The sequence below is a fragment of the Dromiciops gliroides genome, chromosome 2 (genome assembly GCF_019393635.1).
Source record: "Dromiciops gliroides isolate mDroGli1 chromosome 2, mDroGli1.pri, whole genome shotgun sequence".
NCBI lineage: Eukaryota > Metazoa > Chordata > Mammalia > Microbiotheria > Microbiotheriidae > Dromiciops > Dromiciops gliroides.
The window spans coordinates 261,812,765-261,825,335 of NC_057862.1; the positions used below are offsets into that span (position 1 = coordinate 261,812,765).

General features: G+C 39.2%; 1 protein-coding gene across 1 annotated transcript in view; it reads left to right on the top strand.

The window, feature by feature from the left end:
* The window catches only part of SUSD6 (sushi domain containing 6), a 112,420-nt gene that overhangs the window by 87,246 nt on the left and 12,603 nt on the right, over nucleotides 1–12,571 (top strand). The window lies entirely within an intron of this gene.

Sequence of the window (12,571 nt, forward strand, 5' to 3'; positions counted from 1 at the left end):
CTGAATTCAAAGAGCAGACAAGATGCAAATTACATTAAGAGGAATATACTAAGGGGCAGCTAGGTGGCCCAGTGGATAAAGCACCGGCCCTGGATTCAGGAGGAGCTGAGTTCAAATTCGACCTCAGACACTTGACACTAGCTGTGTGAACCTGGGCAAGTCACTTAACCCCCATTGCCCCACAAAAAGAAAAAGAAAAAGAGGAATATACTGTCTCTTAAAATATGGACTAAGTTTAGGAGGGTCTTTTGAGGTTTCTTTAAAGTAACTTAGGTAAGGCTTCCTCAGAGAAAAGAGAGTTCAGAAAGGGTTTAGAGCAGAAATGAAAAACAGGGGGCCAGCCCTCTAAACTCCTTCCTGAACCAGATTAAAATAACACAATAAATAAAAATTCAGTAAAATACAGTTAATATATGGTTTTCTAAGTCAACAGCTTAATGGCCTCCCATTTCTCTTTGAATTTGACGCCACTGATGTACAGGAAGAAAAGGGGAATTTTGTGTCACAAAATGTTTAAAAACTCCATAATAGACCCAAGTTGACCATCATCTTGCTTACACACACACACACACACACACACACACACACACACACACACACACACACACACACACACTGTGTCAGTACATTAATAGTCCAGTCTGTAAAATGAGGTGTTTGCATCTCTATAATTCCTTCTAATTCTAACCAAAATAATCTTATGAGATACTTCATTGGACCTCAACCATATTTGGGGGACCTGAGAGGTGGAGAAAGATCAGACTTAAACTTAAATATATTTGGTGCCATATTGAATGTTTTTTTCAAAAGCAGAATGACAGGAACAGATTTCAGGATGTGGAAGAAAGAAACCAAAAAAGAAAGAAAACTATACTTAATTAAGTATGGGGAAGGGCAGTTAGGAGAGACAGTGCATAAAGCACTGGCCCTGGATTCAGGAGAACCTGAGTTCAAATCCGGCCTCAGACACTTGACACTTACTAGCTGTGTGACCCTGGGCAAGTCACTTAACCCCCATTGCCCTGCCCCACCACCCCCCCAAAAAAAATTAAGTATGGGAAAAAATTATAATGGTATACAGTGATTATTTGTTTTCTGTCTCAGGAATTGACTTATTCTGATTGCTTTCAGTGTTCCAGACAGCTTAAGGGCAGCTTTTTTATTTGTAGTCAATCCTCCACATAGCTACTGGAGTACTTAAATCCTTAAGCGTGGATCTAACCATATCATTTCCCTATGTAATAAATTCCAGTGGCTCTCTATTGCTTCTAGGATAAAATATCAACTCTTCTGTTTAGCCTTTAAAACCTTTGCAACCTGACCCCAACCTGTCTTTCCAACCTATTTTGTATTGTTGTTCAGTTGTTTTTCAGCCATGTCTAACTCTTTGTAACCCCATTTGGGGTTTTCTTGGCAAAGATATTGGAATGGTTTGCCTTTTCCTTCTTCAGCTCATTTTACAGATGAGGAAACTAAGGCAAACAGGTAAGTGACTTGCTCAGGGTCACACAGCTAGTGAATGTCAGAGACCAGATTTGAACTCAGGAAAATGAGTCTTCCTGACTCTAGCCCCAGTGCTTTGTCTTTTGCGCCACCTAGCTGCAGTGTATTATTACTCTTCCTCAAGTATACTGAGATCCAAATAAACTGGCCTCTTCATTCTGTTCCTTACCCAGGGCATGAGTAGCCTTCTCTGATCCCTTAACTAGCTGTTGCTAGTGGGGAATCTTCCCTCTGTAGCTACATTATTTGTAACTATGTTGTTTTTATTTGCATTTGATCACTTTATATTTATTCTATAGTTATATATGTACTTGTCTCCCTGTTAGAATGTAAGATTCTAGAGAAGAAATAGTTTTGTTCTTTATTTTTGTATTCCCAGCATTTAGCATATAGTAGGTGCTTAATAAATGTTATCAGTTATATCACTCTCCCTTTGATCATTCCTTTTGTACCCAATTTTACTAGCAACCCTTGTGCCTGTGACACCAAATATGTGCAAAGTACTAGAGATAAAGAGACAAAAATAGAACCAACACCACCCTCAAGGAATTTACATTTTCCTGGGAGGATACAGCATACACACATCTAAGGGATGGAGGAGGTGATGCTTTAGCTGACCTTTCTGAGAGGTACAGCCCAAATTCATCCCTAAATCACACTTGTTGAAGTCAGCTTTTTACTCAATCATTTTTCATTTTTAATTGGCCTGTGGAAAAGTTGGTAAGTACCAAATTCCTCTTTTTCTCCTTATTTTGTTGTTGAATTAAGATTGCCTTATATAGGACACTGGGTAGTACTGAGAAGAAATAGCTGCCTCCAACCAGAAGTGGAGAATTAGGAGCCATGTGGAGGATGGTGTAGCATGGCAAGTTGAAGAAGGAATTCCGTTATGGAGAGTCTGCCAAGAAAAAACATTGGTCATAATCCAAAAATATTTGCATTAGTAATTTCTTATCCCATTTACTTCCACTGGCCCACAGACAGCAAATGCAAAGCTCAAAGGCAAGGTTGTTATTTTTCAGGATAAAACATCTGTCTAGGCCTTAGTATTAACACAGAGCAGACTGAATTTCCAACCCTCTTCAACTGCACCATCCAGCAAATATGGCCCTCACAAAGCATCTGCATACAGAGTTATCCAGGTTGCTGCAGAATGAGAGGTTATGTGCTCAGGGCAGTGGTTCCAGCTTGGAACAGCAGGATGGATAAAGACTCTTCCTTCCTTCTGCCTTTTTTTCCAGCCATAACAATGACATAGGGGTGGGGAAAGCTAGCCCCAGATGGCATTCTGTTCCCCTAAGGTTTTCTGAGTCAGCTGGTGTGAAAACATCAGAAGCTGAAAGGGTGACAGGCCATATGGGGGCTATCGATCAACCAGTAACAGCAGGGATATTCTGCTATTAGGAAGGAGGAAAGGGACTGACTTCTTACAAATTTGAAGGGAATGTAGAAAGCAGGAGGTTGTAATATGTGATTCTTTTTTCAATCTCTACCTACTTCCCTCCATCAAAGCATCCCTTTTCATCTCTTGCTGTCCTTTCCTCAATAACAGAGCTATTTCTGGAGGGAGGATTTTTAGCTTATCTGCTCCTTGGATGGATTTTTAGATTTTAGTGTGGTGAATATGAGACATTCTGACTGAGGAGGGAGATTATTGTTGTGTGTAAGAATGGGCCCGTTATGTGTCCCAGCACTGTTGAAAATAGGGCAAAGCAAATTGTCTCAACACATTGAATAGAAGATTTTATAGCTCTTATATAGGAGTTTCTTAAAACCTAGGATTCTTGGAGTTTAAGTATTACTTATATGAGAATTATGTCTTCCAATAAGAGGCAGTCTGGCATACTAGCCAGAATTGTTGGGCGTGGAGTCAGGAAGACCTAGTTTCATATGATGGCTCTTACGATGGCTGACTTTGTGACACTGGAAAAGTCACTTAACTTTTAGGTACCTCAAGCAACTAACTTCCTAGGACTTATCTATTAAGTCATGATCCTTTGGGATTGCATGATGAAGGGAGTTTTCCACACTGACAGAATCAAAACTCTTATACATATTTAAGTCATATTGTCATAATAAAGTATATTGCATTTCTGATGTAAAATGATTTATTATTAGATAGTAATACATTTGAGGATTAAGGTTTAAACCTTCACACAAATCACAGATTCAGCATTGTTTTATAAAGGAACCAGTTTTAGTTTAGTCAGTTCACTTCTTTCAGTGGTTTTCGGTGCTTATGAAATCTAAACTCTTTGTTATCATTGGGACTATGTTTAGTCTACTGACAGGAAATTTGTTTAAGCTTGGACTTTTACTAGTAAAGTTCTTCCAGGATGTTTTACCACCTACAAAAAGAGAAAATAGGACACTGAAGAGACAGAATATTTGTGTTTGCACACATTTGACTGTCCTACCTATGGGAATATATATTCCCCCTTGTGACAAGATTCTTTGTATTAGGAAGTTCTCATGGGTTTATGATGTGAGAAGAGATGAAATATTTAAGATTAAATCTCCTTGACATGATAGTTCTTTTCTTCTTCTTCTTCTTCTTCTTCTTCTTTTTATTTCATAGTTCTTTTCTTCTAAAAGGTTTGCATAACCAGTTAAAGAGAATGACCATTGACATTATAGGATCTAAATTTGAAAAGGAATTTAAGAGGACATTTAATTTTTTGTTTAGTTTCCAGATCAAGAAACTGAGGCCTAGGAAGGTTTAAGTGCTCAAAGCCATTTGGTTCAGATCTTGTATCTCACATTTATCTAGGGCATTTTGGTGCCCAGTGACTTTTCTTACAGCTCTTTTGGACAGGGGGTAGGGAGGTAGGAGTGAAGTTGGCAGAAGAAGAGGAAGAGCTCTGAGTTATCCATCCTAAGTAAGCCAGTGCCTAGCTAGTAAAAGATTAAAGGGGATTTTAAGTGTCCAAGTAGAGCAGTAAGACCGCAGAATAGTTTCTTCTTCCCCTTTGTCCATCCTGTACACTGACACCATACCACAGTTAAAGGAATTGATAAGCTGACTCCCTCCCCACCCCCCATCATGTGGGAAGTTCTCGTGAGAAAATAGAGACCCAGGCTGGACAATGAGTTTCCTGTCTGACTACTGGGAAGGTTTATTTCATATGAGAGGGAGGTTGCAAACAGCATGAGAAATCTTTTTTTCTTCATTCACATTCAGTTTTATTTCAAGTTTAGGTGCTTTATCCACCTAAGATGGAATCCTGAACCAAGATTCTCCCACTTATTGAGACAAGTCGAATTATATAAACTCTCAAAGTTTCTTCTGACCTTAAGATTCTTTGAGATTCATATTTGCTTGGCCAGCAAAAAGAAGAGGAGAAAAAAAAGGAAGGCTTGTTCATGGAAAAAGAGGAGTCTAGGTTACTCTTGAACAACCAAAGCAAAATTTAAACACAGCCTTGTGAATTCATGGAGATGCCTGAGTGCCACCCTCCCTTCTCTAGCCAGTCTTCAGGGATCTACAGAAATGAGCATAGTTGTATTGATATAATGTTTCCTCTACCATGTATCATTTCTCTCAGAAGAAAGTAAATGTGAGAATATATTTTAAAGGCTAGTACTGGAATGCATAGGAATACCACCCACCTAATCATATGAAACTTTGATTCATATTTGATTCAATTGTAGACCCACGAGGGGACCTTAAGATCATCCATCTGAACCTCATTTTATAGACAGGTTTATAGAGGGAGTTCAGGCCACATAACCAGCCTAAGGTCACACAGCCATCTAGTGGCAGCACTTGGGCCAGAATGAGAACAAACTACCCACACTCTCATTTTTAGAATATGGGAAAAGAGAAAACATGAACACATGAGTGTGCCATTTTGGGGTGTCCTAAAGAACATTCCTGAAGTTATCCATTGACCCATTGTCAGAAACATACACACTCTTAAGAACAGAAAATGTAAATAATTTCATTTAAACTTCTACAGCAGTTAAGTGAAGGTGGGTGAAGAGCGGTGGTTAGCAAACTTTTTATACCTTGAGGGAAACAATTTATTGTTTTGAAAGCTGTTTATCACTGTCCTTGGAGGTAGGATAAAATAACCTGTTTTCTTTAAGCTTAGCCTTCTAATTGGGGCAAAGCAACTTGTTTCTTCTGTAATAGTCCACAACTTATCATCCTCCATGCTTAGCCTTGCAGAGCAAATTGGTTCTGGAGTAAATTCAAACATGGAAATTCACTCTGTCTTCACTATAATGGAGGTTTCTAAAATGAAGTCACTTAAGAGAGGAAAAATATAGGGCCCCTATCTTGCCTCTACACTTTTATTCATAAAGTTCACTAGATTTATTACAAGCTTAGTTCTGGTGTGGAATAAGACACTTAATAGAATTGTGGAATAAATTTGGTGGCTTCCTATGTGACTTAGGGTATATCTGCCCCTACTCCTTCCTAGCCCACCCTCTGAATCTTTCTTCTTCGAATTTCTTTTTAAAAAATTATTCTAGGGGCAGCTAGGTGGCGCAGTGGATAGAGCACCAGCCCTGGAGTCAGGAGTACCTGGGTTCAAATCCGGCTTCAGACACTTAACACTTACTAGCTGTGTGACCCTGGGCAAGTCACTTAACCCCAATTGCCTCACTAAAAAAAAAAAATATATTCTATTTCCACACACATTCCTTATCCCTCCCATTCCCTTTCCCTCTCTGTCTTTTCTGTTGTTGACTTAAGATGCCAGATTTTGAAATTGAGGCAGAATTTGAAGGTCAGCATGTAAACAAGGCCCTTCTGTTTATTTAAATAACAAATATAACAAGCACATTCCTAATATTGGAAGAACAGCCAAGTTAACTTGTTAAATTCCATGGCCTTTCTATCCCCAAAAACTCCCAGAGAAAACCCTAAGGGGGGGGGTTCAAAAACTCACAATTGAGACCTTGGAAGTGACCCAGAGAAGCAGTGGTCAATACAACCATAGCCAAGGCACCCATACACTAAAAATCCTCTATCGTTCTGTCTTAAGAGCAAGAGTTCTTAACTTTTTTGTGAATAATGAACCCTTTTGGCAGCCTGGTGAAGCCCATTGATCCCTTCTCAGAATTAAGTGACTTGCCCAGAGTCACACAGCTAGTAAGTGCCAAGTTTCTGAGGTTAGATTTGAACTCAGGTCCTCCTGAATCCAGAGCCAGTGCTTTTATCTACTGTGCCACCTAGCTGCCCCAAGAATGATCTTTTTTAAAGCTTAAAATGTAATACATAGAATTTTTAAGGAAACCAGTTACATCAAAATATAGTCATCAAAATATTTTTAAAACTAGTTCATGGACCCCAGAATAAGAACCCCTGCTATAGCCTATGTAAAAATTAATACTTAGAGATGGAGAACCCAGGACAAAAACCCAGGTGACCCACATCAGGGCCAGAGATGAACAACTCACCCTAAAACAACAGGAGGTGACAACTAATCTTGACACAGTACCCCAATTCAGGAACTAAGATGGGAGAAATGAGTAAACACAAAAATATAGAGACTGTTATAAGAAGCTTATATAATAGATCCAGAGATACCCCCAAATCCAAGCTAATGCCTACATAATAGCTACAGAGACTGGCGGGGGGGATAGGTTTTTTCATTAGAGCTATATGAATGCCTAGAAGAAATTAAAAAATGAAATAAAAGCTCTTGAGGAAAGAATTGGAAAGAGAATAAATGTAGCATAAAACAGCAAGTGGTAAACCTTACCCAAGTAATGGACTCCTTCAAACTGGAATAGACCAAATCAAAATTAGTGACTCTATGAGCAAGCAAGAAATATTAGAACAAAATCAAAAGATTGAAAAACTCGGTGGGGAGGGGGGAATAAGATACCTGGTACCAAAAAATAATTGACATGGAAAGCAAGCAAGTCAAGGAGATGTTTTTAAGAATCCTTGAACTCCCTGAGAACTTTAAAAAAAACAAAAAAACCTGGATACTTTAAGAAATCTTTTTGTTGTTGTTTAGTTTTTGCAGGGCAATGAGGGTTAAGTGACTTGCCCAGGGTCACACAGCTAGTGTCAAGTGTCTGAGGCTGGCTTTGAACTTGGGGCCTCCTGAATCCAGGGCCAGTGCTTTATCCACTGTGCCATCTAGCTGCCCCCAAGAAACCTTTTTTTTTAAAGTGGACCATTGAAACATTTTTTAAATGCACAGAAAGAAGTTCAAAAAGAAGCACGGATAAGCAGGGCAATTTTGAAAGTAACATCATGACTTATTTTATTTTAAAAGCAGAAGTATGAAATGAGGATTCATTGTTATATACAGTCCTCCTTGTGTTCTGCTGTGTATATGACAAGACTCATTTTTAAGGTGTTTAAGTTCAGAATAATTTTTCTTTTCTTTTAAACATTTAGTTATTTATTTATTTAGTTTTCCTCAATTACATATAAAGATATTTTTTGAGTTCCAGATTTCTCTCCCACCCTCCCTTCCCTCCCTGCTCCTGAAGCCAGTAAGCAGTTTTATATAGGTCATACATTACAATCATGTTAAACATATTTCCACATTAATCAGAACAAAAGAGAAAAAATGCAAGAAAAAATAAACAAGAACAAGAACAAGAACGCAACAACAAAAGTGACAATAGTCTGCTTTGGTCTGCATTCAGACTCCATAGTTCTTTTTCTGAATGTGAAGAGCATTCAGAATAACTTTTCAAAAAATTGAGTTGTCATTTATTGTCACTATCATCTTACAATCATAGATTTAGAGCTGCAAAGTATTTCAGAAGTCATTTATTTAGTCTAACTCCTTCATTTCATAGATGAGAAATTGAAGGTGGTGCAGTGGATAGAAACTGGGTCTTAAGTCGAGAACTGAGTTCAAATACAGTCTTAGAGATTTACTAGCTGTATGGCCCTGGACAAGCCTCTTAACCTCTCTGCCTCAGTTTCCTCAACTATAATATGGGGATGACAATAGCACTTTCCTCCCAGGGTTGTTGTGAGAACCAAATGAGACCATATTTGTAAAGGGTAGTGTCTGGCACATAGTAGGACTTTAATAAATGCTTATTTCCTTCCCTGCTCTTCCTCCCTCAAGTGATGGGACCAAGGTTGCTTGAATAATAAATACTAGAGCCAGAATTCATACCACAGGCCCTCCAACTTCAAACCCAGGGCACCTTCCATCATAATACTATGCTTCGGGGCAGCTAGGTGGCGCAGTGGATAGGGCACCAACCCTGGAGTCAGGAGTACCTGAGTTCAAATCTGGCCTCAGACACTTAACACTTACTAGCCGTCTGACCCTGGGCAAGTCACTTAACCCCAATTGCCTCACTAAAAAAAAAAAATAATAATATGCTTCTCCTTTGTTCTTGACTCATTGCTGTGAACAACAGCAATTCTATTATGCCATCCTGTAGGTGCAGAAGATTTAGGAGATTGGGCTGACTGTTCCAGGACACACCCTAAAGTTGTCTTTAGTAATAAATCACCTGAAAGCTTGTTTTTGTTATGTTACCTCAAATCACCATCATCACCACCACCATGATTGTAAATGGTTTTTAGGGTCATTAGGGTTTTATATAATGAGTGTTCTCTTAGGTTTGTGTGACTAGATAACAACATAGGCTTGTGTAAAGACCACTGTACTGAGAATTCAGAGTTTTAGTCTGAGCTCTGCATCTACCAAAACCCTGTGACCTCAGGCAGATTATTCGGAATCCAAGATAACTACAAGCCATAGTAACAATTCCTAGGATAGTCACCTGCTTCTCTTACTTTATCCCTGCCCCTGAAATAGAAGCAAGTGGTTGGGTTTCCTGTGCTCACTAAAGAGACAAATAACTGAGAGTAATAATGGAAACCCAGGAAGGGGCAATATATTGATTTTTTCCTTGTTTTCAGGCTCCCCTCTCCCCTTTCAATTATGCAACATGCCAGTCAGACATGTTAATTTTCTTCCTTTATTGATGGACCAAACATGAAACAACCTCTGTCATCCTTGCATTGATTAAGTCCAGAAATGGTGACTCTTTATACTTGTTCATTACTCTTAGAGTTTTTGATCCTCCCTGATAATCTTCCCCCTATCCTTTCCACTCCAAACAGCTACTTAGAGGTAATAGTTCAGAGTCTTCATCACAAATAACCTCTAGTGGGTCTTGAAGACCTTTACTCAGCACCAGGAGGCAAGAGCAATGCCAGATTGTTTCTTTTGGCCCTGGTATATCCTTTTTTTTCTTTTTCTTTTTTTTTTTTTAGTGAGGCAATTGGGGTTAAGTGACTTCTCCAGGGTTACACAGCTAGTAAGTGTTAAGTGTCTGAGGCCGGATTTCAACTCAGGTACTCCTGACTCCAGGGCCGATGCTCTTCCACAGCGCCACCTAGCCACCCCCTTTTCTTTCTTTTTAATAATAAACATTTTTGTTTATAATTTTGAGTTCCAAATTTTGTTCTTCCTTCTCTTCCTCCCCTCCCCACTCCCTAAGGCAGTAAGGAGATATGGGTTATACATGTATGTAAAACATTATCATATTAGTCATTTTGTACAAGAAAATTTGAATGAAAGAAAGTGAAAATAACATGCTTCAGTCTGTGTTCAGTCAATATCAGTTCTCTCTTTGAAGGTGGATAGTATGCTTCATCATTAGTCCTTTGGGATTATTTTGGATCATTGTATTGTTGAGAATAGTTAAGCCATTCACAGTTCTTCATCAAATAATGTTGTCGTCTCTGTGCACAATGTTCTCTTGGTTCTGTTGACTTCACTCTACATCAGTTCATACAAGTCTTTCCAGGCCTTTCTGAAATCATCTTGTTTGTCATTTCTTATAGCATGATAGTATTCCATCACCATCATATACCATAGCTTGTTTAGCCATTGCCCAATTGATGGGCATTCTTTTGATTTCCATTTCTTAGCCACTGTGGTGTATCCTAAAGTGATACAGCTTTTTAAGTTGCCCACATTTCCTGCCTTGCACTGGTGACAGCTTCTGGAATACCAAGCTTGAAATTTCCCTATTTGTTGGCCTTTCTCTAACCTTGTTAAGCTTGATGTTTTTGTCATGCTGGTTTTGCTTTACTGAATTAAGATTGCTCTTGGGGGCAGCTAGTTGGCACAGTGGATAAAGTACCGGCCCTGGATTCAGGAGGATCTGAGTTCAAATCCAGCCTCAGACACTTGACATTTACTAGCTGTGTGACCCTGGGCAAGTCACTTAATCCTCATTGCCCCCCCCCCCCAAAAAAAAGGCAACATAAAGCCTGGGGGTAAGGGATACTAGAGATAATGTATAAGTCTCTCCTCCTTTTATTTAGGAAGTACCTAATTAAGTTCATTAGGGGTATTTGCTTAAATACCTGGACAGGTAAATGGCTTATTTCCTTCCAGTCCTTTCTACCTCACTGATCCTTACCTATTTTTCAAATTCTACTTCTTTACTTCCCTGCCCACTGAAGCCCAGGATGAGCTCTTCTTTCTTTGAACTATGCAATGAGTGTCCTTTAGGACACTCTCAATGCCCTGCATTGAGAGCTAGGAACTTCTTAGAGATCATCTAGTTTTAACTCCCTCCTTTTTATACCTATGGCACTTTTCTGTATTATTCATTTGATGTTTGCCATATGTGCCTCCTTTTTTTGTTTGTCATCTTATGTAGTCATGACTTGTCCCCACAATTAGATCATAAATTCTTTGACGATAAGGGACTTCTTTGTATCTTCACCTTTTCTACATAGCAAGTACTGCATTTGTTGGCTAGTTGAAGGTGATTCTAAGGACCATGGGATCTTTGAGGACCAGAGAAGTTCAGTAACTTGCTCAGTAGGGAGTTCAGTGATAAAGCAGTCTCCAAATCCAGCATTCTTCCTCTGTATCCTGCCATCTGTGTCCCTGAAAGTGTGTGCATCTGTGTAGTCCTTTGTAAGAGTGAAGTCCTAACAGCCACAGCAAAGATCGCTTTACTCAAGGAGAAAATGATAAAACCATAAAGTGACAGATACTGTTTTTTAGGCAAATGATAACTTGTGCTATTCAGGAAGAAGACAAGAGCTTGAGGGGGAGAGAGCCAGCTAAAACGGGAATAATTCTCTTGAGAAACTCTTAGACATTTGTAAGCCTAATAAAAAGTTGGAGTTCATGAATTCCTGGCCTTTACCCTGCCACTGGGGGGGGGGGGGGGGCCTGTCCTTCTACTAAAGTGCCTGCAGCATGAATTGTACATCTGACCATCAGTTTTAGAAAGTTGCCAGGATTCTCTCATTTCCTCCCTCCCCCTTCTGTATGCCTCGTTGCTTCTTTCATTAGCCCAGGTTCCCACACTATACTAAGACCTGTTTGATGGAAATGGAGGAAGTAAGGGAGCATTGAACTATTTTAAAGCTTGTTCAGCCACCAAGTTCTTGGCTCAAAGGCAACAGATACCAGAAGAACTTGGGGAACAAAAATGGTTTAAATCCTCTAAAGTGCAAACCTAGGCCTCTGTTTTGACCTTCTGAATTTAGTTCATTGTTATTAGACTCTGAAACTCTTTCATAATATGCATGATGAGGAACAGAATTAATATCCACCCTCCAGGTTAACTGTTACATCTGACTTTGTTATGTCTAACTCAGTGTAGTAGTGAGATGTGTTATAATAAGGACATATACATATATATATAAATATATATTTTATAAGTTTCTTCTTTCATTACTTGATTTCTGTGGACTTAATGCAAAATGGGGAAAGGGAGGGGTAAAAATACAGGGAGCTGAACTTCCCCATTATCAGACCATTTCCCTTTTTAACTTTGGTATCTTTTTTTGTTTGTTTGTTTGTTTGTTTTTGGGTTTTGGGGTTTTTTGCGGGGCAATGGGGGTTAAGTGACTTGCCCAGGGTCACACAGCTAGTAAGTGTCAAGTGTCTGAGGCCCGATTTGAATTCAGGTACTCCTGAATCCAGGGCCGGTGCTTTATCCACTGCGCCACCTAGCGGCCCCTAACTTTGGTATCTTGATTCTTAGCAGTCACTTAGTTCCTTAGATCAGAGTTTCAGTCTTCTTGCTGGATTGTTTAGCTAAAATATTGAGGAAAGTTCCTTTACTTGTGGACTTCATCTGTTTTTTTTCC